Consider the following 27,670-nt stretch of genomic DNA (forward strand, 5'->3'; position numbering starts at 1 on the left):
GGCTGGTGAATTAATAACCACAAACAAAGAAATTATGGATACGCTATATTGATTTTTTGCATCAATCTGTGGAAGCTGGGCCAATTTCAAATAACGTGGTAGAACTCACAAAAGTTACAATCACATGGAATAGAGTGTTAGGGAAACTCAAGGGGCTAAAGGCAGACAGGTCACCAAGACTCAATGAACTGCACGCTAAGGTTGTAATGAAAGTAGCTGCAGAGATAGTGGACCCATTGGTTGAATTTTCTTGTGATTCACTAAAATTTTGAAAGGTACCGGAAGATTGGAATACAGCCAATGTGACTCTCTTGGTCAAAAAGGGAGAAAGGCAGAAGGCAGGTGATGTATAGACCGCTTTTTTAAACACCTATTATTGGCAAGATGCTGGAGTCAATAATCAAAGAGGAAATAGCTAACAATTTAGGAAAGCTGAATATAATCAAAACACAGTCAACGTGGCTTTATGAAAAGTAAATCATGTTTCACAAATTTGCTTGAATTCTTTGAGGATGTAACACAGAGAGTAGATAGAGGAAACCTGTAGATGTAGTGTATTTAAATTTCCAAAAGGATTTGACAAGGTGCTGCATAAGAGGCTGGTGCATAAAGTAAAAGCCCATAGAATCAGCATGGATTGCAAACTGGCTGTCACTTTGAAAACAGAGATTTAGAATAAATGGGTCATTTTCAGAATTGAAAGATACAACTAGAGGACTACAGCAGGGATCAATTCTTGGCCCGCAATTGTTCACTATTTACATTAATGAACTGGAGAAGGAACAGAATAGTAGGTTTCCAAATTTGCCGAATATACAAAAATAGGTGGAAGGGCATGCTGTGATGAGGACATTGTGATTCTGCAATGGGATATAGGTATATTGGGTGACTGGGCTAAACCCTGGCCAGCGGTTTTAATGTGGGGAAGTGTGAGATCATGCATTTCAGTAGGAGGTATCAAAAGGCAGATTATTATCGTAATGGAGGGAAACTGCCGGTGAGTGAAGTACAAAAGGATCTAAGTGTTCTAATGAATCACAAAAAGCTAGCAAGCAGGTCCAACAAGTACTTAAGAAGGCAAGCGGCATTTTGGTCTTTATTGCAAAGGGGTTACAGTTTAAAAATAGGAAGGTTTTGTTGCAATTGTACAGGGTATTGGCGAGGCCTCACCTGGAATACTACAGTTTTGGTCCCTTTACCTAAAAAAGAATACAGTAATATTGGAGGCAGTTCAAAGGAGATTCTCCAGGCTAATCCCTGGGATGAGAGGTGTTGTCCTATCAAGAAAGATGAGTCTGGGTCTGTATTCTTTGGAGTTTAGAAGAGTGAGGTGTGACCGTATTGAAACAAATAAGATCCTGAGGTGACTTGATAGGATAGATGTGAGATGATTTCAGTAGTGGGAGGGTCTCGAATAAGGTGACATAGCTACAGGATAAAAGGCTGGTCGTTTAAAACTGAGGTGCATAGACATTTCTCCTCCAGGACTCCTCCATTTTGACCCACACCGCCCCCTCCCCCCCTCCCTCCATTACCTCACCTTCTCCAAATTTGCTGCACAATAGTAGTGCAGCAGGTTCGTGTGCACCAACCTCCCTTTCTGCCACTGTAACAAGGTCCTCTTTACCCTCTCCAGTCATATAAACTCCAAAATCGCTGTCTCCAAATCCCAGAAGAAGGCCTTCGGGAGAAAGATCAGGAGGGTCTGGACATTCAGTTTTGCAACCTGCACCCTCCCCAACAAGGACTCCAACATCAGACTCCTATTTATTGACTTCAGCTCCGCCTTCAACATCATAATCCCAGCCAAGCTCATATCAAACTCCAAAACCTAGGACTTGACTCCTCACTTTACAACTGGATCCTTGACTTTCTGACCCACAGACCACAATCAGTAAGAATAAACAACATCACCTCCTCCACAATAGTCCTCAATACCGAGGCCCTGCAATGCTGAATATTTAGCCCCCTTCTATACTCCCTGTAAACACATGACTGCGTGGCAAAATTTGCTTCCAACTCCATCTTTATGTTTGCTGACGATACGACCATAGTGGGCCTGATCTCGAATAACGAGTCAGAATACAGGAGGGAGCTAGAGAACCTAGTGGAGTGATGCAGCGACAGCAATCTCTCCCTCAATGCCAGCAAACTAAAGAGCTGGTCATTGACTTCAGGAAGCAAAGTACTGTACACACCCCTGTCAGCATCAACGGGGCAGAGGTGAAAATGGTTAGCAGCTTCAAATTCCTAGGGGTACACATCAAAAAAGTCTGTCCTGGTCCACTCCGTTCGACGCTACCACCAAGAAAGCACAACAGCACCTATACTTTCTCAGGAAACTATGGAAATTCAGCATGTCCACATTAACTCTTGCCAACTTTTACAGATGCACCTCAGAAAGCATCCTATCTGGCTGCATCACAGCCTGGTATGGCAACTGCTCGGCCCAAGACCGCAAGAAACTTCAGAGTCGTGAACACAGCCCAGTCCATCACACAAACCTGCCTCCCATCCATCGACTCCATCTACACCTCCCGCTGCCTGGGGAAAGCAGGCAGCATAATCAAAGACCCCTCCCACCCGGCTTACTCACTCTTCGAACTTCTTCCATCGGGCAGGAGATACAAAAGTCTGAGAACACGCATGAACAGATTCAGAAACAGCTTCTTCCCCGCTGTTACCAGACTCCTAAACGACCCTCTTATGGACTGACCTGATTACCACTACAACCCTGTATGCTTCACCTGGTATCGGTGTTTATGTAGTTACATTGTGTACCTTGTGTTGCCCTATTATGTCTTTTCTTTTATTTCCTTTTCTTTTCATGTACTGAATGATCTGTTGAGCTGCTCACAGAAAAATACTTTTCACTATACCTCGGTGCACGTGACAATAAATACAATCCAAATCCTGCCAGTATCAGGTGTAATATATCCTTCACCAACCTTGTCAAATTTCACCTGTGCATCGTAGCCAATTCCCTCTTCACATGAATCCCCAAGTACCTGAACCTTTCCCTAGCTACATTAAACGGCAACATCCCCAAGTTGGTCCCCTGCCGCATTTACCAGAAACACCTCGCTCTTCCCAACATTTAACTTATACCCAGAGAAGGCCCCAAACCTCTCCAATGTTCCCCTGATCCTACCATACTCTCCAATGGGTCCAACACAAACAACAGCAGGAGCCACTGGTTTAAGTCGGGGGAGATGGATGGGATGGATTGGAAGTGGAGTGAGGAGAGGCTGGTAAATGTGAGAGACCAGTATCTGGAACGGAAGTTTGCAGGTCTGGATGAGTTGAGAGAGAAGTTTGAGTTGCCGAGGGGGAGTGAATTCAGATACATGCAGGTGAGGGGCTTTTCATGAAAGGAGTGAATGACGTTTCCCAGGCTGCTGGAGAACACACGATTGGAGCAACTGCTGCTCCAAGATGAGTCGGGAGAGGGTAGGATTGGGGACATTTATGGGTGGTTGGGCGATAAGGGAGGAGGGGTGAAAGTGGTGAGGATCAAGAACAAATGGGAGGATAAATTGTGGGGGGGGGGAAATAGGCTGGTGACTGTGGTGCAAGGAGATGTGTAGGGTGAATTCAACTTCCTCCTGCATGAGGATGAGTTTGATTCAGTTCACGGTGGTGCACAGAATACATATGACCCGGGCGAGGATGAGTGGGTTATTTCAAGGAGTTGCTGATAAGTGCGAGAAGTGGTGTAAATAATTTTGCCAGGTGTACAGAGCTGCCGCTGTCGAGCTGGTGCACAATACCCTACCCGTTATTCTAATTCATATTTTATTGTATTTTATGTTGGGGTGTGCCCTTCTCTTCTAAATATGTGTGTATATATATATTTCTTATTCTGTGTACATAACGGTAATTATACCTTGTTCAAAAACCCAATAAAAAAACATTTATAAGAAAAAGTGCGAGAAATGTGGGCAAGGGCCGGCGAATCCTGCACACATGTTTGGGGCACGCATGTTCTGGGGTTGCGAAAGGGTGTAGAGTTACTGGAAAGCGGTTTTGGGACGTTATCTAAAATTGTGGGGGTCAGGGTGGACCCAATGGCGGCTTACTTTGGGGGTATTGGAAATGCCGAAGCTGCTGGAGTGGAAGGGGGCCAATGACATGGCCTTCGCCTCTCTAATTGCCCGACGAAGGATCTTGCTAAATTGGAGGTCGGAAAACCGGCCGAGGGTGGCCACCTGACTGTGGAACCTGTGTGACTTCCTTCAGTTGGAAAATATTAAATTTGAGTTAAGGGGGTCAGTGGAAGGCTTCGAGACATGGTGGGGGCTGTTCATGACGATGTTTGAGGAACTGTTTGTCGCGTGGGGGTTGGTGAGGAGGGGAGGGAGGGGGGTAAAAGGAGAAAAATTGTACAAACTGTGGACTGTGAGGTTGTGGAGTGTGTTGTTGTAGATGTTACTGCTTTTTCCGCATGTTTGGAATAAAATACATTAAAAAAAAAAGAAATTTCTTCTCGCAGAGGGCGGAAAACCTCTGGAATTCTCTGCCCCGGAGGGAGGTGGAGGCTGGATCATTGGTAGTATTTAAAGTGGAGGTGGATAAATATTTGACTGACCGAGGAATAGAGGGCTGTGGGGAAATGGCACAAAAAAAGAGTTCAAGCCAGCATAGATCAGCCATGATCATATTGGATGGTGGAACAGGCTTGAAGGGCCCAGAAGCCTACTCTTGCTTCTATTTCTTGTGTGAATAGAACAAAAGAGAAAACTGGCAATGACAATTGAGGCAAGAACAATTGCTGAAGAAGAAGTTTGTCAACAAAAATAGTGGAGTCAGCATTGGGAGCAACGGAATATTCGCCGGACCAGACACACACACACATCAGGTGAAGTACAGACACCGATGCTGAATGTTTCCAAAAAGGTTTTGACTACAACTATGAGTAAAGAACAACACTGTCATAATTTGCATCCATGCACATCATGAGGTAAAAGGAGACAGTGACAGACATGCAGGTGAGCCAATCAATATACAGAACAGAACACGATCAATCACAAGACATGACTCCAGAGGGGGGGCTTCCACCTATAAAACACACGAGGCATCAGCACTCTGCCTCTTTCCACTGGTGATAGCTGTAGTGACAGTCAGGGTGTACAAATCATTCAAAACCTTCTGCATGTGGATCAGAGCTAGCCTGATTTAGATAGTTAACTTTAGTTTACTTAGAGTAGTAGAGAGTCAACCCACAGGCAGTTGTCTGCTTCGTTACTGGAGTTCAATAAATCTCATATTGAACCAACGCCCACGTTTGGTGTATACTTGATCAGTTAATTGCATCGTGTGCAGTCTGTGTTACCCCAGGATGAACAACACGACAAACAGTTTGGGAAATTTGCTTGTCGTTGAAGTGGGTAGAGTCTGGGCTACAGGAACCCCACACGTGCTGAAGTTAAACGGACTGCGGGTAACACAAATTCAGCAGTCTTTCAACTCTGTACAGGCCAATACTCAGGGAAAAGTCGAATTACAGTCAGGAAAAAGGAAAAAAAATCTAGTTGCTTGTTAATAAGGGGATCATTTGTGCCATACCCTCAAAAGAATTGGAACGGAGGAAGTTTGCTGAAGTAGAGACACGTTACCCGCAGCAGTTTAGCTTCACCACATATATGGTCCTTGTAGCCAGACTCTACCCACACCCTAAGATCAGTACCATCATCCTTGGTTCCTTGCGTAAGCCATCCATATCGATGATATGACCGAGGTCATTTATAGATGACTTAAAAAGCCACACTTCTCCTTTTTAACTTTCAGGTTGTGACTCTGTAAACACTTCAGAGTAGCTTCCAAATTCTTCACGTGTTCCTGTACACTTGAACCAGTGATGAGTATGTCATCGGAATAACATTGCATCCCATTCAACTCACTTTGAATTTGATCCATGGATCTTTTTTTTTTTTTAAATAATTTTTATTGAAGAAATTTTTCAAAATACAAACATTTTAACTCCCCCTACATTTACATTTAAATTATAACAAAACAAAGTCAAACCCCCCTACTTAACAAAGAAAAGAAAAAAGTCCCCCCCCCCCCCTACTCGCGCGTCCCCCCCCCCCCCCCCCCACCCCCCCCCCCCCCCCACCCCCCCCCCCCCCCCCTCCGCCGGCGAACCGACAGTCAGACCAACTTATCATTTCTGGCAGTGTCCTCGGGCAGGCCTTGCCCGTGCCACCACCGCTACCGTACTTCCTTCGTCGTTGTCCCCCCTCCCACCCCCCTCCCCCCCCCCCTCCCTCCCGCCCTCCCCTCCCCTCCCGGGTTGCTGCTGTCACGGCCTCAGTTTCTATCTCTGATCCAAGAGGTCTAGGAAGGGTTGCCATCGCCTGAAAAACCCCTGCACCGACCCTCTCAGGGCGAATTTGATCCTTTCCAATTGGATGAAGTTTGCCATGTCGTTTAGCCAGGTGTTAACACTCGGAGGCCTTTCGTCCCTCCACTGAATCAAGATCCTCCTCCGAGCCACCAAGGACGCAAAGGCTAATATTCCAGCCTCCCTCGCCTCCTGTACCCCCGGTTCCACCCCAACCCCGAAGATCGCAAGTCCCCATCCTGGCTTGACCCTGGACCCCACCACTCTCGACACCGTCCCTGCCACCCCCTTCCAGAACTCCTCCAGTGCCGGACATGCCCAAAACATATGTGCATGATTCGCAGGGCTTCCCGAACATCTAATACACCTGTCTTCCCCCCCGAAAAACCGACTCATCCTTGTCCCCGTCATGTGGGCTCTATGCAGTACCTTAAATTGAATGAGACTTAGTCTCGCACATGACGACGACGAGTTGACCCTCTCCAGGGCGTCTGCCCATGTCCCGTCCTCTATCTGTTCCCCCAGCTCTAACTCCCACTTATCTTTCAGCTCCACTACTGGTACCTCCTCCACCTCCTGCATAATCTTATAGATGTCCGAGATCTTCCCCTCCCCGACCCAGACCCCTGATAGCACCCTATCACTCACCCCCCTGTCGGGGAGCGCGGGGAACCCCTCTACCTGTCGTCTGGCAAATGCCTTCACTTGGAGGTACCTGAACGTGTTCCCCGGGGGGAGCCCAAATTTCTCCTCCAGCTCTCCCAAGCTCGCAAACCTCCCCTCTATAAACAAGTCCCTCAGTTGTCTAATACCCACCCTCTGCCAGCTCTGGAATCCCCCTCCTGTATTTCCCGGCGCAAATCTGTGGTTCCCTCTTAGTGGTGCCCCTATCAGACCTCCCACTTCCCCCCTGTGTCGCCTCCACTGCCCCCAGATCTTGAGGGTGGCCGCCACCACCGGGCTCGTGGTATACCTCGTGGGAGGGAGCGGCCATGGTGCCGTTACCAGTGCCCCTAAGCTTATGTTGCCGCAGGACGCCCTCTCCATGCGCTTCCAGGCTGCCCCCTCCCCTTCCATCATCCACTTTCGTACCATCGATGTATTTGCCGCCCAGTAATATCCTGAAAGGTTGGGTAACGCCAGCCCTCCACTATCCCTACTCCGCTCCAAAAAGACCCTTCTAACTCTCGGGGTGCCATGTGCCCACACATACCCCATGATACTACTCGTTACCTTCTTGAAAAAGGCCCTGGGGAGGAAGATGGGCAGACACTGGAACAAAAACAAGAACCTCGGGAGGACCGTCATTTTAACTGACTGCACCCTCCCTGCCAGCGACAGCGGCACCATGTCCCACCTCTTAAACTCCTCCTCCATCTGTTCCACCAGTCTGGAAAAGTTCAACTTGTGGAGGGTCCCCCAGTTCTTTGCCACCTGCACCCCCAAGTACCTAAAACTTTTAACTGCTCTTTTGAAGGGGAGCCTCCCAATTCCCTCCCCTTGGTCTCCCGGGTGTATTACAAAGACCTCACTTTTCCCCAGATTTAATTTATACCCCGAAAAGTCCCCGAACTCCGCTAGTAACCCCATTACCTCCGGCATTCCCCCCTCCGGGTCTGCCACATACAACAACAAATCATCCGCATAGAGCGAGACCCGATGTTCCTCCCCTCCCCTTGTCAGTCCTCTCCACCCCCCTGAACCCCTCAGTGCCATCGCCAACGGCTCAATCGCTAATGCAAAGAGTAAGGGGGATAGGGGACATCCCTGCCTAGTACCTCGATGGAGCCCAAAATATTCTGACCTCCTCCCGTTTGTTACCACACTTGCCATCGGAGCTGAATAGAGCAGTTTTACCCACTTGATAAATCCCTCCCCAAACCCAAACCTTTCCAACGTCTCCCACAAGTATTCCCACTCCACCCTGTCAAATGCCTTCTCCGCGTCCAACGCTACCACTATCTCCGCCTCCCCTTCCACTGCTGGCATCATAATCACATTTAACAATCTCCGGACATTTGTGTTAAGTTGGCGTCCCTTCACGAACCCCGTCTGGTCTTCATGGACTACCCCTGGCACACAGTCCTCAATCCTGGTTGCCAGGACCTTTGCTAACAGCTTGGCGTCAACATTCAGGAGGGAGATGGGCCTGTAGGACCCGCACTGGACCGGGTCCTTGTCCCGCTTCAAAATCAAGGAGATCAGGGCCTGCGACATTGTTGGGGGCAGAACCCCCCCCTCGCGCGCCTCATTAAAGGCTCTCACCAGCACTGGACCCACCAAGTCCACAAATTTCCTGTAAAACTCCACTGGGAACCCATCCGGCCCCGGCGCCTTCCCCGCCTGCATCTGGCCTATCCCTTTAATTATATATCCTGCAGCTCTATCGGCGCCCCCAACCCTACTACCAGCTCCTCCTGTACCTTTGGGAACCCCAATTTGTCGAGAAAGTTCTTCATTCCCCCTCTCCTCTTCGGCGGTTCAGACCTATACAATTCCCTATAGAAGTCCCTAAAGACCCTATTCACCTCTTGCCCCTTCTGCACTACGTCCCCACCCATCTCTCTCACTCCCCCAATCTCTCTGGCTGCATCTCGCTTACGAAGCTGGTGTGCCAGCATCCTGCTCGCCTTTTCCCCGTACTCATACGCCGCACCCTGCGCCCTTCTCCACTGCATTTCCGCCTTCCTAGTGGTCAGTAGGTCGAACCTGGCCTGCAAGCTACGCCGCTCCCGTAATAGCCCCTCCTCTGGTGCCGCCGCATATTTCCTATCTACTTCTAGGAGCTCCCCCACCAGCCTCTCCCTTTCCTGCCTCTCCTTCCTCTCTCTGTGTGCCCTTATGGAGATCAGCTCTCCTCTAATCACTGCTTTCAAGGCCTCCCAGACCGTCCCCACCTGCACCTCACCTGTGTCATTCGTACCCAGATAGTTCTCAATGCCCGTTCTCACCCTTCTGCACACCTCTTCGTCCGCCAACAGCCCTACATCCAGGCGCCACAACGGGCGTTGATCCCGCACCTCCCCCATGCCCACGTCCACCCAATGTGGTGCATGGTCCGATATCGCAATGGCCGAGTACTCCGTGTCCTGCACTCTCGGTATCAGCCCCCTGTTCAATACAAAAAAATCGATCCTAGAGTACACTCTGTGGACGTGGGAGAAAAAAGAATACTCCCTCGCCCTAGGCCTACCAAATCTCCATGGGTCTACCCCTCCCATCTGCTCCATGAACCCCTTTAACACCTCTGCCGCTGCCGGCCTCCTATTCGTCCTGGAACTCGATCTATCCAGCCCAGGGTCTAACACCGTATTAAAGTCCCCTCCCATGATCAGGCCCCCTGCCTCCAGTCCCGGGATGAGGCCCAGCAGGCGCCTCATAAAACCCGCGTCGTCCCAGTTCGGGGCATACACATTTACCAGTACCACATTCTCTCCCTGCAACCTACCCCTCACCATCACATACCTGCCCTCCTTATCTGCCACCACCTCTACCGCCACAAACGACACCCTCTTTCCCACCAAAATCGCCACCCCCCGGTTCTTAATATCCAAGCCTGAGTGGAACACCTGTCCCACCCACCCCCTTCTCAGGCGGACCTGATCTGCTACCCTCAAATGGGTCTCCTGCAGCATTGCTACATCAGCCTTCAGTCCCTTCAGGTGTGAGAAGACCCTTGATCTTTTGACCGGCCCATTCAGCCCCCTTACGTTCCACGTGATCAATCGGATCGCAGAGCGACCCGTCCCTACTCCCTGTCGATTAGCCATGTCTTGTCCCTTGCTCGCCCCGGGTCATCCCTCCTTTTCTGACCCGCTTCCCATAGCGATGGCCCCCCCCCCCCCCCCCCCCCCCCCCCACCCCCCCGGCTCTCCCCTTCTCGTCCCTGGTCTTTCCAGCAGCAACCCGGTGTCCCCCCCCAGCCCCCCCCCCCCCTTCCCCCCCCCCCCTTCCCCCTGGCTAGGACCCCTCCAAGCCGCGATGTACCCAACATCGTACTCCCGAGAGTCTGATCCATGGATCTTTGAAAACCAGCAGGAGCAGGTGTTATTCCAATAGGAAATCTTCTGCAATGAAACAGACGTTTATGTGTCACCAATGGTGAATAGCGGCTGAGATTCAGCAGTCACATTCATCTGCAGATATGCCTGTGAAAGATGAATTTTACTGAATTACTGCCCTGCAGAAAGTCCAGCAACAAGTCTTCAATCAGCGGCAATGGGTAAAGATCTGCACACACTGCTGGATTAATTGTTGTTTTAAAATCTCCACATATTCTCACCGAAATACAGGAATTATTGCCATTTCTCAATCACTTGGCGCAACTGTTTCAATGATTCCTGTTTGGACTAGTCTTTCTAGTTCTTCTTCAACTTTTGGCCTAATGGCATATGGTATGGTTCTAGCTGTGAGATATTTTGGTGTGCTATTTGGCTTGATTTTTTAAATGCAGCACAACTCCAGTCATTGAGCCTTGTGAATCTTCAAACATCTTCTCCTACTTCGCCAGATGTTGTTGAAGTTGCTCTCTGAATCCTCTAGTTGACAACTGTTAACCCAGTATTGTGATGAATTTAGTAACACAATTAACGCCTTTAAGCACTTTGTGTGGCACTAGTCAGAAGAGTGTGAAAGTGCATACAGTGAGGTAAAAGTTGCCTTACAGAGGTCAGAGATGTAGGTTCATTATAATCCCAAACTGAATTTGTGACCTGCTTGCAATGCCTCACCCAGTGGGGTTGGTGCAGTTGTCTCGCACATAACGCCTTCAGGAGAGAAACGACGAATAGCATTAATTTGCTTCACAAACTCTTGCTAGCACAGGAACAAATTACACTCAGCCAGAAAAAGGTTTTGAGCATCATGTTTGGAGTAAGAAGGTTTCACCACTCCGGTTTCCTCCCACAGTCCAAAGATGTGCAGGTTAGGTGGATTGGCCATGATAAATTGCCCTTAGTGTCCAAAATTGCCCTTAGTGTTGGGTGGGGTTATGGGGATAGGGTGGAGGTGTTGACCGTGGGTAGGGTGCTCTTTCCAGGAGCTGGTGTAGACTCGATGGGCCGAATGGCCTACTTCTCTACTGTAAATTCTGTGAAACTACCTTTATTAACATCATTTTACTCTTTTGACGGATCATCGACCCTTGATGACAATCTTTGGGCAGCTAGTAGGTTACAAAGATGGCCTTTGATATTGTCAGTACACACGTACGATATCCAAAATCGCAAGTCACAGCAGCATGCAAATGCTGATGCTTTGTCAAGATTACCGTTATAAGTCAAGCATTGAATCTAAAGTACTTTTTGTCAACATTCTGTATTTCTCGCTTGTGAATACCTGTGAATTCATTTCAAGTTCAGAGATACGCAAGAACTGATCCAGTGATGGGGAAGGTGATGGACTTGCTCATAAAAGGAACACTATCCGACATTCATAAGTAAAATCCAGACCTCAAGCCCGACATCACATGAAGACTTGAGTTGACAGTGCACAATGGAATCTTATGGGAAATCCGTATGATTATTCCTCTGTGCTTGTGAAGTAAAGTCCTGACCAACTACATGAGGGACATCCTAGTGAGGTGAGGATGAAGGAACTGGCATGCAGTTGTTTTTCGTGGCCAGGATTAGGTGCTGAAATTGAAGAGAAAGTTGGTCAATGTTCTGTGCATAACTAGGAACACCCCACCATTATAACCATTATATCCATGGGAATGGCCTTCACAGTCATGGCAAAGAGCACACATTTATTATTCTGATCCAGTGGAGAGTCACATGCTCATAATAATTGTGGATGCAAACTTTAAATGGCCGGAAGTCACAATCGTGAAGTTAACGACAACTGAGCAGACCACTGAGAAACTAGGTGAAACATTCTGAAGGTTTGGAACACCAGAGCAGATTGTAAGTGACAATGTTACTCAATTCACTTCAAAGGTGTTTGAGAACTACTTGAAGGGGAATGGTATGCAGTCTATCAAGTCAGCTCCGTATCATCTTGCCGATTAGCCGAACATTTTATTCAATCATTGAAACATTCTATCAAAACGTCAACGGGCCAGGGGATATTGGCAAGAAGAGTGAGTAAATTCCTAATATTCCTAATGTCTTACCGGGACACCGCACACAAAACAGAGTTCGCCAGCAATGCTGTTGTTCAAGAGGAAACTGCGAACACAGTTTTGTTTGTTAACTCCCCCTGATATTTCAGAGATTATCAAACGACAACAATAAGCACAGATTGCGAGGAGAGAGTAAAACTCTAAAAAGCAATTATTCCATCAGGGAAAGCGAGTGCTAGCTAGACGCTACATCACCACCGAGAAATGTGTCCCTGCTGTGATCTAGCGAAGACAGGTCCAATTTCATACACTGTACAGATGGATTATGGCAGAGTTTGGCGACATCATGCTGATCAGCTACCAGCTTCACAAAGTGAAATCGCTGAAACTTCTCAAGACATTTTCTCTTTGGAAAATCTAGACAGTGATACTTGGAACAGAGACGAAATATAAAGATAAGTTCAGGTTCTGTTTCTGAGCACTATCCAATCACTATTGTGACAGACACTGGAGTAACTTCCCAGGAAATACCACCTATTGAAAGGAATGCGAACACTTCCAAGGCCTCCAGAATGCCAAATTCAACCCAAATGGAATAGACATTCAACTGAGAGACTGCCTTATTGAATTGTACATATGGTTATAAAAGATAATGCCCAAGTGGATCTGTTATATAAATATTAAATCATTGTCATTGTACAAATGAAGCAATGGGGGAGGGATGTTAGGAGCCTTGGTGAGTTTCTGCCATGCATCTTATAGATGGTACACACTGCTGCTGCTGTGTGTCAGTGGTGGAAGGGCTAGATGTTTGTGAATGGGGTGCCCATCAAACAGGTGGCTTTGTCCTGGATGGTTTCAAGCATCTTCACATTCCTTGTCAACCAGTTGAGGGATAGAACATAGAACAGTACAGCACAGAACAGGCACTTTGGCCCTCGATGTTGTGCCGAGCTTTTTCCGAAACCAAGATCAAGCTATCCTACTCCCCGTCATTCTGGTTGTGCCTATCCAATAACCGCTTGAAAGTTCCTAAAGTGTCCGACTCCACTATCACAGCAGGCAGTCCTCCACAGCATCTTCTGCAGCTAGAATGAACCTCACCTCGAAGAAGGCCTAAAGCATGCAGCCACTCACCGATACGCTTAGTGCTGGACTACATGTCAATTTATGTCATTTTAATGAGCAGGCAGCAGAATTTTTGCATTCTACCTGCATTACTGTAAATGAATGCAAGACAATTGTGATCCCCGACCCTCTTACTGTCTTAATCCTGTCTTTCCCCCTCTGACTTGAAGCAATATTTTGCCAATGAGCAACTTTTTAATTATATTGAATTTCTGTGGTTGTAGGTTTGGTTGATGTACGCCTTTAATTCTTCAGACCAAATCCTGAAACACCCAGACCAAGGGGGAAGCATTTGATTAGTCTGTTTGGCGTAAATGAGTCTGTGCAACCTGAACTTGTTCCTGCATTTAAAAGCCCGCAACACAGATTGGTGTATATTCTGGATTTCAAAATATATTGGGCTGGATTCTCCATTGCGGGTCCGCCCCACTGCTGCTGCTAGCGAGGATGGAGAATTTGGCTATGCCGTTTGGTGGCGGGCGGGATTCTCTACTCCCACCGCTTGTCACTGATATTTTGTATTGAAATCTCCCCAAACTGCTGGGAAACCCACAGGCGGAGGTGCGCTGCCAGTGGGTCTAGAGAATCCTGCTGCCAGTGAATGCCTCATTGTTACCTCATTCAAAAAGGTCATGTTGATAGCTGGTATGGGAAATGGAAGTATCATAGCAGAGTAACAAGGGCTGTTGTGAATTTGTGATGAGGGCACATTGTCATTGTTTTGTCAAAGTAGTCTGATTCTAAAAATAAAGGAGGATCAGAAGTCTTTGAACAATGGAATCAATATTTGAAGATTAGCAGAAGATTTTCCCTCGAAAGAAACCTTCATAAAATATTAATTTCTGAAAAAGTTGAGTGTGTGTCTGGGAAGCCAGTGTCTTTGTCAAATAAATCAAGTTACATTGCAATGATGTACACCCTCCAAAGTGTTCATGGCAAAGTGCCATAAAATATGATTTATTTCTACTTGAAATCATAGAGCGAATACAATTTCACATCGCCTTAAGGTTAGTACCGACAGCCTCGGATGTAGCAAGAAGTAAGTGTCATAGCCTCTTATAGGACCACAAACTAAAACATCAGGAACGTTTTGATCATTTATCGATAAAAGTGACAAATGATCAACAACTGACGTTTTAGAAGGATGCAGTTTTAAATAGAGTTTTCCCATTATTTGTGTAACCCTCAAGCTTTCCAACAAGATACCTGTATGTGAAAAACAAAATGGATACCACCACATTTAATGAAGCAATTATGATTGAGAGCAATAACCACGAACAGGGGCCTTGAATTCTAAGAAGGGAAGACTGAAAATTATTTAATAGATTTTAGTAATATTGGACCGAAATAATCAAAATTTAATTTGCAGGTTAAGCTAGATGATTGTAAACTCCTGGTTTCGACCATCACCCTCTTGAAGTGCAAGAGGCAATTCAGGCTCATGGTCCCAAAGGACGATCCTGTTGGTAGCAGAAATCATATCATTACCCTGTGTAGCTTTTCCATCATTAACATTTTCTGACAGGTTAGTAGCGAGAGCATCTCTTAAATCATTGATATTTGCCTGCTTATTGTTGAAGTACTCATGCACTAATTACCAACCAAAGTGGGGCATAATCATTTGCTGCAATTTCCAAACTATTATTTTGGAAAACACAATAGTTCATGAAACAGCACATCCCCAAATGCCCTGCATATTATATATATTTGCAAGGGGTAGGGAGGGCATTTTTGACCCAACAGATATTTTGGCCAAATCTGGGCACTGCTTTGTTCTAGGGTAAAACCATCTGTCAAGCTGGCTGACCAAGCTAATTTGTGTCCCTGTCTATAATTTTGGATGTTTTGAAGGCGGCATCGGACTGTCGATTGCATGGTAAAATTCTATTTAAACAGCAGTGCAGAGGAGTTTCTATAGCACATTCGATTCTCAAGCCTTGCTCAGAATTTACATTTGTATTGTCTTTCTAAAACTTGGTTGTCTCTATCTGTCCCCCATCCACCCCCTTGCAGTAACAACACATCCCAGAATTCTGCCCACATGTCATCATTGGACAAGTTGAACACCAGTGAAGATTTTTAGTGCAATTAGCTTGGAGAGTTGAGACAGATATCAGAACTTGAACTGGAGTAGAAATCTTGGTTGACCTTTGAGACTCCACTGAAAGAAACACAGTCGGCATGTTATTTCAAAGCAGTCTCTGTTATGTTATTGATTTCCGAGGAGGTCACAGCACTAAGTTAATTAGGAAAATATACTTACTGTGTGTTTCACCATATAAGAAGACAGGTCTTACACCTTTGTACCTGAGCTTGAGTCAGTCAGTACTTTTCCAAATCAAAATTCTCGCAGTGTAGGCAACAATAATCCAGTATTAGCATCAAATGCCTTGGAAAAACAGCTTGGTGGGTATTGTGGCAAGGGCGTTCATGCACGTGCAACTAGCATCTGATAAAAGTACGCCGAATACACAGTCATGATGTCAGTCAGGATTCATTACTAATTATTTTTTTATTCATTCATGGGATTTGAGCTTTGCTGGCTAGGCTAGGTTAGGGGTTGGAATCCGGCGGCAAGTAACTCACCTCCTGACTCTCCTAAGCCTGTCCACAATCTGCAGTCCACAAGTCAGGAATGTGACGTGCAGCACTGTGGCACAGTTGTTAGCACTGCTGCCTCACAGTGGCAGGGACCCGGGTTCAATTCTGGCCTTGGGTAACTGTATAGAGTTTGCACTTTCTCTCCCTGTGTGCACTGGTTTCCTCCGGGTGCATCGGTTTCGTCCCACAGTCCAAAGATGTGCAGGTTAGGTGGGATTATGCAGGAGAGTGGACCTAGGTAGGCTTCTTTCAGTGGCTTGATGCAGACTCGATGGGCCGAATGGCCTCCTTCTGCCATTGTAGGAATTCTATATATTCTATGTGATGGAATACTCTCCAGTTGTCTGGATGAGTGCAGCTTGACAACACCCAGGACAATTCAGCCAACTTGTTTGGCACGCCAGCCACAAACATTCACTTCCTCCATCACCGATGCACATTGGCAGCCATGTGTACCATCTACAGGATGCACTGCAGGAATTCACCAAGGCTCCTTAGACTTCAGCTTGCAAACCCATGACCACCATTATCTGGAACTCAAGGGCAGCAGACAGCTGAAAACTCCACCAGCTGGATGTTCCCTTCCAAGTCGCTCACCATCCTGACTTGGAAATATATCACCGTTCCTTCACTGTCGTTGGGCCAAAATCCTGGGACTCCTTCCATAACAACACAGTGGATGTACTTACACCACATGGACTGCAGCTCACCACTACCTTCCCAAGGGCGATTAGGGATGGAGAATAAATGCTGGCCTGGCCAGCGACGCCCACATTCCTTGAATGAATAAAAAAATACTCGCTTGCAATAAGTGTATAAAAATAGTAGGCAATGATCAGGTTATCTGCAATTGCAGTTGCTTCAGTGCTCTTTTAAAGGTCTCTGTCTAGTTGGGGATCCTTTGTGTATTTGCAGCTGTTAGACAGCCCTAATGCCAACCTCTGGGAGCGTCTGTTTACAGGTACTGTGAACCAGTAAGTGTTCTGAGCCTTTTCAACACACAAAGGAGTTCAGGCGGTTGACTTTATTGATAAGCTTGACTTTCTTCAACAACTGCAGTAAATAATCATTTTTTAAAGGTTGTGCAGTAAATTCATACAATAGTTCTACCGGGTATACTTCGAGCTTGTTGGTACTGGTCAGTTTTTGTTGGAGCTCTTCACATCCTACATTAAAGATGTGGCAGAAGTGGAGCAAGTGGCCTGTGAGCTGTAATTTATAAATATAAATCTATTCACTACATCAGGAGTTGCTTTAATTGTCAGTCGACTTTCCTTCTGGGGAAACCATGGGCAGTGCTTAAAAGCAGATCATATTGAGGTGAATTACCACGATATTGGGGCAGATACTTTTCTGGTTGATTTTGTAAAAAGAACATATTGGATGGAATTGTGTGGGATGTTTATGGACGTGTCAGAACCCCCATGAGGCCCACGGGGAAACTATAATCAATCTCCCCGTGGGACTCATGAAGTATGAGTTTCCCCAGCTGATCCAGATCATAAAAAATATTGTAAATAGCCGGGGTCCAGCCCCGATTGCTGCGATACCTCTTCATAAACCCATGCTTACTCTGCCCGATCCTGCCACTGTTTTTAAATGCTCTGCTATAAAATCTTTCACCTGAGGAAGGAGCAGTGCTCCGAAAGCTAGTGTCTGAAACAAACATGTTGGACTTTAACCCGGTGTTGTAAGACTTCTTACTGTGCTCACCCCAGTCCAACGCCGGCATCTCCACATCATAAAATCTTTGATAATGGATTCTGGAATTTTCCCCACTACCAAAGTCAGGCTGACGAGTCTAGAATTCCCTGTTTTCTCTCTAGCCCCCTTTTTAAATAGTGGGGTTACATTATCTACCCTCCAATCTGTAGGAACTGTTCCAGAGTCCAGAGAATCTTGAAAGGTGACCAACAATGCATCCACTAATTCTAGAACCACTTCTATAAATTCTCTGGGATGTCGATTATCAGGCCCTGGGGATTTATCAGCCTTCAATCCCATCAATTTCGCCAACAACTTTCTCTACTAAAACTGATCTCCTTAGTTCCTCCCTCTCACTAACCCTGAATTCCCCAACATTTCTGATATCTTATTTTTGTCCCCATTTGTGAAGACAGAAGCAAAGTATTTATTTAGTTGTTTGGCCATATATTTGTCCCCATTACAAATGTCCCTTTTTCTGACTGTGAGGGACCTACATAGAACATAGAACATTACAGCGCAGTACAGGCCCTTCGGCCCACGATGTTGCACCGTCCTGTGAAACCCTTCTAAAGTCCCTCTACACTATTCCCTTATCGTCCATATGCCTATCCAATGACAATTTGAGGGCGTTTAGTGTTGGCGAGTCCACTACTGTTGCAGGCAGGGCATTCCACATCCTTACTACTCGCTGGGTAAAGAACCTACCTCTGACATCTGTCCTATATCTATCTCCCCTCAATTTAAAGCTATGTCCCCTCATGCCGGACATCACCATCTGAGGAAAAAGGCTCTCGATGTCCACCCTATCTAATCCTCTGATCATCTTGTATGCCTCAATTAAGTCCCCTCTTAACCTTCTTCTCTCTAACAAAAACAGCCTCAAGTTCTTCAGCCTTTCCTCATATGATCTTCCCTCCATACCAGGCAACATTCTTGTAAATCTCCTCTGTACCCTTTCCAATGCTTCCACAGCCTACATCTGCCTTCACCAATCTTTTTATCTTCACGTACCTATAGAAACTTTTCCAGTGGTTTGTATGTTCCCTGCAAGCCTTTTCCAGTGGTTTGTATGTTCCCTGCAAGCCTACTCTCGCACTCTATGGGTGGGATTCTCCCCCACCCCGCGAGGCGGGCCGTACAGGCGCCGAGGAGTGGCGTGAACCACTCCGGCGTCAGGCCGCCCGGAAGGCTCAGAATTCTCCGCACCTTCAGGGGCTAGGCCGATGCCAGTGGGGTTGGCGCCACGTCAGCTGGCACAGAAGGGCTTGGCATCGCGCCAACCAGCGCAGGTTTGCGCATGCATGGGAGCGCCAGTATGTGCTGGCGTCATCCCAGTGGATGCACAGGGGAGTTCTTCTCCGCGGAGGTTGACAGCAGCCGGTGCAGAGGGAAAGAGTGCCCCACAGTACAGGCCCGCCCATAGATCGGTGTGCCCTGATCATGGGCCAGGCCACCGTGGGGGCACCCCCTGGGGTCAGATCCCCCCGTACCCCCCCCCCCGAGGACTCTGCAGGCTACCCGTCGTGCCAGGACCCGCCGGTACGGACCTGGTTTGATTTACGCCGGCGGGACCTGCCGAAAACGGGCGGCCGCTCGGCCCATCGCGGGCTGGAGAATCCTCTGAGCTGCACTACACTCCGTATGCTTCATCTGATGCTTATATCTGTGTATTTATTGTAAGTCTTTAAGTTTTTTTTCTCATGTATGGAACTATCTGCCTGGACTGTACGCAGAACAATACATTTCACTGTACCTCGGTACACGTGACGATACATCCAAATTCAAATGTCTTATGGTTTTATGGGATGCAAATTAATTTCATACCAGCCTCTCGCGGGTTCCCCATGATCCTGCTGTGTATTCACACTAGCGGAAATCCGATTTTTGGGCCACTCCCTGGATTCCGCCTCATCCCCCCGCCACCTTTGCACCCACCAGCAGGGGCTTGGGAGAATTCTGCCCAATGTTCCAAGAAGGTTGTGACCTTTCATCAGTACAGAAGCAATATAGAAATGCCGTATCTATTTCTATCTTCTTTCTGTTCTGAAGAAAGATCACTGGGCACAAAGATATTCTTAATGAAGCAGAGACATTTCACATTATTTTAAATTCCGAATGGTTCGCTCAGGAATTGGTAGGAAAAATGCCACAGAATTCACTATTGTTCGATAGAAAATGCATCATCAAAATTGGTCACAGCTGTCATGATATGCAAACATGCAACCAATGAACACTCAGAATAGGACACAACCAATGGGCAGTCAGAACACTCAGAGGTGGCATCACCACAAGGAGGGATGACATAAATACTATAAAAGAGTTGAGGCACTCACACCCTGCCTCTTTCCACATACCGACATCTGGAGAGTTAGACAGAGTTGATCAGCAGCACCACACCCCAACACAGGGCAAGCTGGTACAGTTAGACTGAGTTACTACAGTTAGATTGTAGTAAGAAGTCTTACAACACCAGGTTAAAGTCCAACAGGTTTGTTTCAAACACGAGCTTTCGTAGCGCAGCTCCTTCCTCAGGTGACTGGAGAGGTATGATCCAGACACCAGTCACCAGTCACCTGAGGAAGGAGCTGCGCTCCGAATGCTCGTGTTTGAAACAAACCTGTTGGACTTTAACCTGGTGTTGTAAGACTTCTTACTGTGCTCACCCCATTCCAACGCCGGCATCTCCACATTAAAGTTAGATTAGCAGAGAGTCGAACTCATTTGAGAACTGTGTTAATAGTTCAATAAACTAGTTGAACTCATTTCAGAGTCAGGAGCATCCTTTAGTTAAGACTGCATCAAGTAGCAGCCTGTGTTATCCGAAGCAGCATAACACAGTATGATACCAGGAGTAACTTCAATTTATTTAGTTCAACTCAGCAAGAATCGTGACAACCAGCTACTGAATACAGGCACAATGGACAAGATTCAGGCTCCTCATCAGCTCAGGACCATTTAGCAGAAATTTCAACTATACGTGAAAGCATCCGACCTCAATGGCGCGACTAATTCTCGGAAGATAGCTCTTCTACTCACCACTGCGGGTGACCATGCAATAGAGATCTTCAACTCCTTTAATTTTTCCGAAGGGCAGGACAAAACGAAGTACCAAACCATCCTGGACAAATTCGACAGCCAGTGTGAGGTGGACACCAACAAAATCTTCGAGCACTACATCTTCAAGCAGAGGATGCAAGCTAAAGACGAATTCTTCAACTCCTGTCTAACTAACCTTAGACTGCTAGCGCAATCCTGCAACTTCAGTGGTATCACTGACTCCATGATCAGAGACCAAATCGTTTTTGGAGTCCACTCTGATCCCCTGCGAGAGCAATTGTTGAAAACCAAGCACATGGCCCTGCCAGTCGCGATTGAAGCGTGTACAGTGCATGAGCACTCTAAAAAATCGCTATTCACGGTACAAAACGGCAGAAAGTAAAAAACAAGCCTCCCACAAGGTGGAGTGTTCAGGCCATCTCCCGGATGCAGCGCCTCCACATTGAAGAAAGCAGCCATTTCGCACGATCTTCCCGGGGCCCGATGCATGCACAATGCGCTCGGGAACACAAAGCGGGCGAAAACCGCACTGCTCAGGTGTAGACGTCCAAGAACCGCACCGCGCATGCGCAATGATGCACTGAGTGTCATGACGCCGACATCATGACGTGTGCAAACTGCGGCACCGCCCATTTTTTAAAAACTGCCCTGCAAGAGGCAAACGCTGTTTGAACTGTGGGAAACCAAACCACTATGCAGCCCTGTGCAAACCTGCACCACCAGTCAGGAGCCAGCGCTCCCAATTCCGACAGCAGCGCATCAGAAGTGTGCAACACCGAATGCATGACTCTGATCCAGGCAGTGCGAAGGATCCAGATGATGGATACCTGGACAACACTTACCGAGTGGGCATTATTACGAAGTGCAAATACACCACACCGGCCACATCGCGAGCCCAATCAATCCTGGCCGTGGATTCTGAGCAAGAATGGTACGCAGTGATGAAGGTCAACCACTGCCCCATCCAGTTCAAACTGGACACAGGTGCCTCTGCCAACTTGATTTCGCAGGTGGACTTCAAGAGACTCAAGAAGCCCCCACAATCCTTCCAGCTGCCTGCAAACTCCTGGACTACAATGGAAACGCAATCAAGGCACTGGGGTCCTGCCATCTGCAGGTGTCCAGCCGACACACACAAGCAAGGTTACACTTTGAGATTGTTAAACCAGACAGGGCGTCCCTGCTAGATGTGCATGCCTGCAAGCAACTGAACCTCATTCAAAGGGTCTACACCACGACGCCGTCCCATTCGGATCTTCAGGCCAGCATCGAGAACATCCTAGCCCAGTACCCAGATGTATTTAGCGGGATGGACATGCTGCCGTACAAGTACATGATTCTACTGTGGCCTGATGCCAAGCCAGTGTTCCACGCACCACGACTTGTCCCTGCTCCACTGAGAGAGCGTCTGAAGGCAGAGCTCACAAGTCTACAACAAAAAGGCATTATTTCCAAGGTCACTGAAGCAACCGACTAGATCAGCTCGATGGTGTTGGTAAAGAAGCCTTCGGGGGACCTACGCATCTGCATTGACCCCAAGGATCTAAACAAAAACATTATGCGTAGACATTACCATATCCCAAGGAGGGAAGAAATCACGAGTGAGATGGCACACGCACGCTTCTTCACAAAATTGGACGCATCCCAAGGATTTTGGCAAATCCAATGTGAAGAATCCAGCAGAATGCTCTGCATCTTCAACACGCCTTTTAGCAGATTCTGCTACAACTGAATGCCATTGGGCATCATCTCAGCATCAGAGATTTTCCATCGCATCATGGAACAGATGATGGAGGGAATAGAAGGGGTTCGTGTCAACTTTGATGATATCATAATCTGGTTCTGGTTCACAACCCCAGAGGAACATGTGTCGCAACTCAAGAAAGTATTCTGATGCATACATGAACATGGCCTCAAGGTAAACAGGTCCAAGTGCTGTTTTGGGACATCCATGCTGAAGTGCCTGGGCGATCAGATTTCACAACACAGTGTGAGCCCGGACACAGACAAAATTAAAGCCATCGAGGCAATGAAAGTCCCCGAGGACAAGAAGACAGTACTGTGCTTCCTGGGAATGGTCAATTTCCTTGGCAAGTTCATCCCGAATTTGGCCACACACACCACGGCCCTACGCAACTCTGGTGAAAAAATCAACTGCCTTTGAGTGGAAGGCGGAACACTGAACAGAGTGGCTAGAGCTGAAAGCCAAGCTCACCACTGCACCCGTCCTTGCATTCTTTGCCCAGACCGAGAGACCAAGATACCCACAGATGCGAGTCAGGATGGCATTGGGGCGATGTTGCTTCAAAGAGACGACATGCCATCCTGGGTACCAGTAGCATGCACATCACGGGCAATGACACCCACTGAGACCAGATACGCGCAGATTGAGAAGGAGTGTTTAGGTCTTCTCACCGACATCCTCAAATTTCATGATTATGTCTACGGCTTGCCAACATTTACTGTTGAGACGGATCATAGGCCTCTGGTCCACATCATCCAAAAGGACCTGAACGATATGACGCCTCGTTTGCAGAGAATTCTGCTCAAACTCTGGAGGTATGATTTCAATTTGATGTACACATCTGGCAAGGAGCTCATCATCGACAATGCATTGTCCCGCTCCATCAACTCACCCAGTAAACCATTGGAGGTCATCCAGCACATTGAATTGCAGGTACAACTGTGTGCAAGCACTCTCCCTGCAACAGATGAGAAGATCGTTCTCATCCGACAAGAGACGGCCAAAGACCCCTGTTGGAGCAAGTCATCCACAACCTCAGCAATGGCTGGCAGAAAGGGCAATGCCCTCAATTCTACAACGTCAAGGACGACCTGACGTTGATCGACGCCATCCTGCTCAAACTGGACAGGATAGTCATCCCGTCTCCAGAGCATGGTGCTGCGGCAGATCCATGAGGGACACCTGGGCGCAGAAAAGTGCAGACGCAGGTCCCGGCAAGCTGTCTACTGGCCCGGCATCAACCAGGACATCACGGACATGGTCCGGAACTGCGAAACCTGTCAGAGGTTTCAACCAGCGCAGAGCAAGAAGACGCTCCAACCACATGACCTAGAGACCTCTCCGTGGTCCAATGTTGGCATTAACCTATTCCACGCGAATGGCCGCGATTTTATCTTAATCATAGAATCATAGAATTACAGTGCAGAAGGAGACCACCCGGCCATCGAGTCTGCACCAGCCCCTGGAAAGAGAACCCCACCCAAGGCCACACCTCCACCCCAACCCCATAACCCAGTAATCCCACCCAACACTAAGGGCAATTTTGGACACTCGGGGACAATTTATCATGGCCAATCCACCCAACATGCACATCTTTGGACTGTGGGAGGAAACCGGAGCAGCCGGAGGAAACCCACGCACACATGGGGAGAATGTGCAGACTCCGCACAGACAGTGACCCAAGCCGGGAATCGAACCTGGGACCCTGGATCTGTGAAGCAATTGTGCTAACCACTATACTACCGTGGTGCTTCGAATACTTTTCGAACTATTCTGAAGTGCTGAAGCTGCCGGACATCACCTCACGGACCGTCATCAAAGCGTGTAAAGAGACATTCTCATGGCATGGCATCCCGAACACCATCATGAGCAACATCAAGAATGGTCCATGTTCGCAACAGCTACAATTTCAGGCATGTCACCTCCAGTCCGCACTACCCACAGTCCAATGGCAAAGTAGAAAAAAGGGTGCACATCGTTAAGCAACTCATCCGCAAGGTCTCAGACTCCACTTCCGACATACACCTTGCACTACTTCCGTACCGGGTGACTCCCTTGTCCACTGGCATGTCGCCAGTTCAACTGCTGATGAACAGGGACCTGCAGACGGCGCTTCCAGCCATTCATCTGCCCAACCTGATCACCTCCCGGTGCTGCAGAAGATGCAGCAGCTTCGCAACAGCCAGAAGCAGGGCTATGACGCACTTGCCACCGGTCTGGATGTGCTATGCCCGCAGACACGGTCAGGATCAAGATACCGGATGGTGGGTGGTCTGCTCCGGCTGTCGTTGTTCGACAGGCCGCGCCCAGATCCTATGTCATACGTATGGCTGATGGCTCCATTGTGCAAAGGAATCGAAGGGCACTGAGAAAGATTGCTTGCCCACAACCACTTTCCCCTCCATTTACTCATGTCGAATTGCCACCTCCAGACACCTTGAACCATGAGGCCACCAGTTGTGCCTCCCACTCGCCTGTCAAGACACCGTCATCTCCTCCACCACCTCTCCGACGGTCGACGAGAATCAGACGCATGCCTCAGAGACTGGATTTATGAGCGTTTGTTTTGTTTGTTCTGTTCTGTATTCCGCAGTCAGTCACATTAGATAGACTCATTCACATGTATATACATCTTAAAGAAACAAAAAAAAGGGAAGATGTCATGATATGCAAACATGCAACCAATGAACACTCAGAATAGGACACAACCAATGGGCAGTCAGGACACTCAGAGGTGGCATCACCACAAGGGGCATGACATAAACACTATAAAAGGGATGAGGCACTCACACCCTGCCTCTTTCCACAGACAGACATCTAGAGAGTTAGACAGGGTTGATCAGCGGCATCACACCCCAGCACGTGGCTTAGAGCAAGCTGGTACAGTTAGACTGAGTTACTACAGTTAGATTAGCAGAGAGTAAAACTCATTTGAGAACTGTGTTAATAGTTCAATAAACACGTTGAACTCATTTCAGAGTCTGGAGCATCCTTTAGTTAAGACTGCATCAAGTAGCAGCCTGTGTAATCCGAAGCAGCATAACACAACAGCCAAGTATCAGAAACAACAATGTGATAATGATCTGATACTCTGGAGTGTTGATTGAGGAATAAATATTGGCCAGGGCATTGGGACTTTAGCACCTCCAACAATGCACTGACGTGTCAATCCGGATTTGTGCCCATCTCTGTGGTGACTGTCCAATTCTGTACCTTGTAAATCAGATGGAAAATTGCTACCTACTGAGCCATGGCTGCCACTGTGGTTGAGGGAGTGCTGCAATCGAAATCACTGGAAGAGATTAATCTGCTCATTGCTGTTTGCATACAAATCGGCTGTTGTGCTTCCGTACATCACAATAGTGATCGTATGTCAAAGCTACTTTATTAGTTGTAAAGTCTAAAGAACATCCTGAATTTACGAAGGAAGTAATATAAATCCAAATTATAAATCCACTGCCACCCTGACATGGCCTGACCATGTCCCACACCATCCTGGGGCCATACCTCACTGTGATCATCACAACTGTTCTTTATTTTTAAAAATCAGTAGTGAATCGCGGCAGCATGACGTTACTCTGTGCGGGGGAGGGGGCGGGGGGGGGGGGGGGGGGGGCGTTATGTCGTGGGCATCCAAACCGGTAATCATATGATAATATATAAAAAGTTATGGAAATCTGGTTCACAGCCTTCCTGATTATGGTGGGGGGGGGGGGGGGGGTTTGGTAGAAGGGGGGTGGAATCTCAAACCGAGATCTCACCAGTACAAATTCTATTTTTAGCCACTTGCGAGGTTTAGGGGCCATTTTAGGATTTGCGCCTGCGGCTAACGGGGATGATAGATTGTGGCTAGTGGCAGTGAATGGAGAAAAGGTTACGGTGAGAAGTGGGTGATAAAAGTTGACTGACAGGAATTTGTTGATAAAATCAAAATATCTGCCTCCATGTAATTATATAACGAATAAATAATGAAAAATGCGAGTATCACCTCATGACATATGTGATGCAACCATTTTAGATGTGGGGTAGTAAGCTATGTGGCACAAAACTGTTACTGGGGACTCGGAGACAGATTTCTGTAGAGCTGCAATTCCGTTGAGGATACCACATATGAATTAAACAGCCAAAATAAGCGAAATACTGCAGATGCTGGAATCTGAAACAAGAACAGAGGAAACTTGAAAAACACAGCTGATCTATCAGGAGAGAAACATTTTGAGTCCGGACCCTTGTAGTTCTGATGAAGAATCCAGACTTGAAACGTTGGGTATGATTCAACGCAACAAAAACAGAGTCCCATTTCGGGAACATTTAGCTGGGTGTTTCTTAGTGCCTGCAGCACTGAGAAAGAACCTGCTATTTTTGGCCTTGGCAAGGAGGCCGCACTTACATCATTTCCTGCACTGACAAGCTCAACTCACCAGGGCAGGAAGAGTACTCGCGGATCGGAGCGCCATTTTCAAAGGCTGCCCCGATCTTTTGACCCCCCTCAGCGTCCCCACCACAGTTTCTGGACACCCCTCCCCACTGCACCCAATTACATCTCGTGGGGTCCTAGGTCTCGCCCTCACACCATCTCTGATGGGCATGGCACCCTGGGCCCAACTCTGGGCACTGGCAACCTGCCACCCGGGCACCTAGGTACTTGGAACTACAATGTTGTGGCCATTACGGAGACATGGATTTCACAGGGGCATGACTAGTTGTTAGATGTTCCGGGGTTTAGATGTTTTCAGAAGAATAGGGAGGGAGGTAAAAGAGGAGGGGGAGTGGCACTGTTAATTAGGGTGTGCACCACAGCTACAGAAAAGGAGGGAGTTGAGGAGGGTTTGGCTACTGAGTCAATATGGGTGGAAGTCAGAAACAAGAAAGGAGCAGTCACTTTATTGGGAGCTTTCTATCGACCCCCCAATAGCAGCAGAGAGATAGAGGAACAGATTGGGGGGCAGATCTTGGAAAAGTGCAGAAGTAACAGAGTTGTTATCATGGGTGACTTCAACTTCCCTAATATTGACTGGAACCTCTTTAG

At 47.5% G+C, this 27,670-nt stretch overlaps 1 protein-coding gene across 5 annotated transcripts in view; it reads left to right on the forward strand.

Moving 5' to 3' along the window:
• plxdc2 (plexin domain containing 2) overlaps window positions 1-27,670 on the forward strand; it is a 506,097-nt gene that overhangs the window by 297,130 nt on the left and 181,297 nt on the right. The gene's annotated exons all lie outside the window — the stretch shown is intronic.

The sequence above is a fragment of the Scyliorhinus canicula genome, chromosome 5, assembly GCF_902713615.1.
Source record: "Scyliorhinus canicula chromosome 5, sScyCan1.1, whole genome shotgun sequence".
Taxonomy (NCBI): Eukaryota; Metazoa; Chordata; class Chondrichthyes; order Carcharhiniformes; family Scyliorhinidae; genus Scyliorhinus; species Scyliorhinus canicula.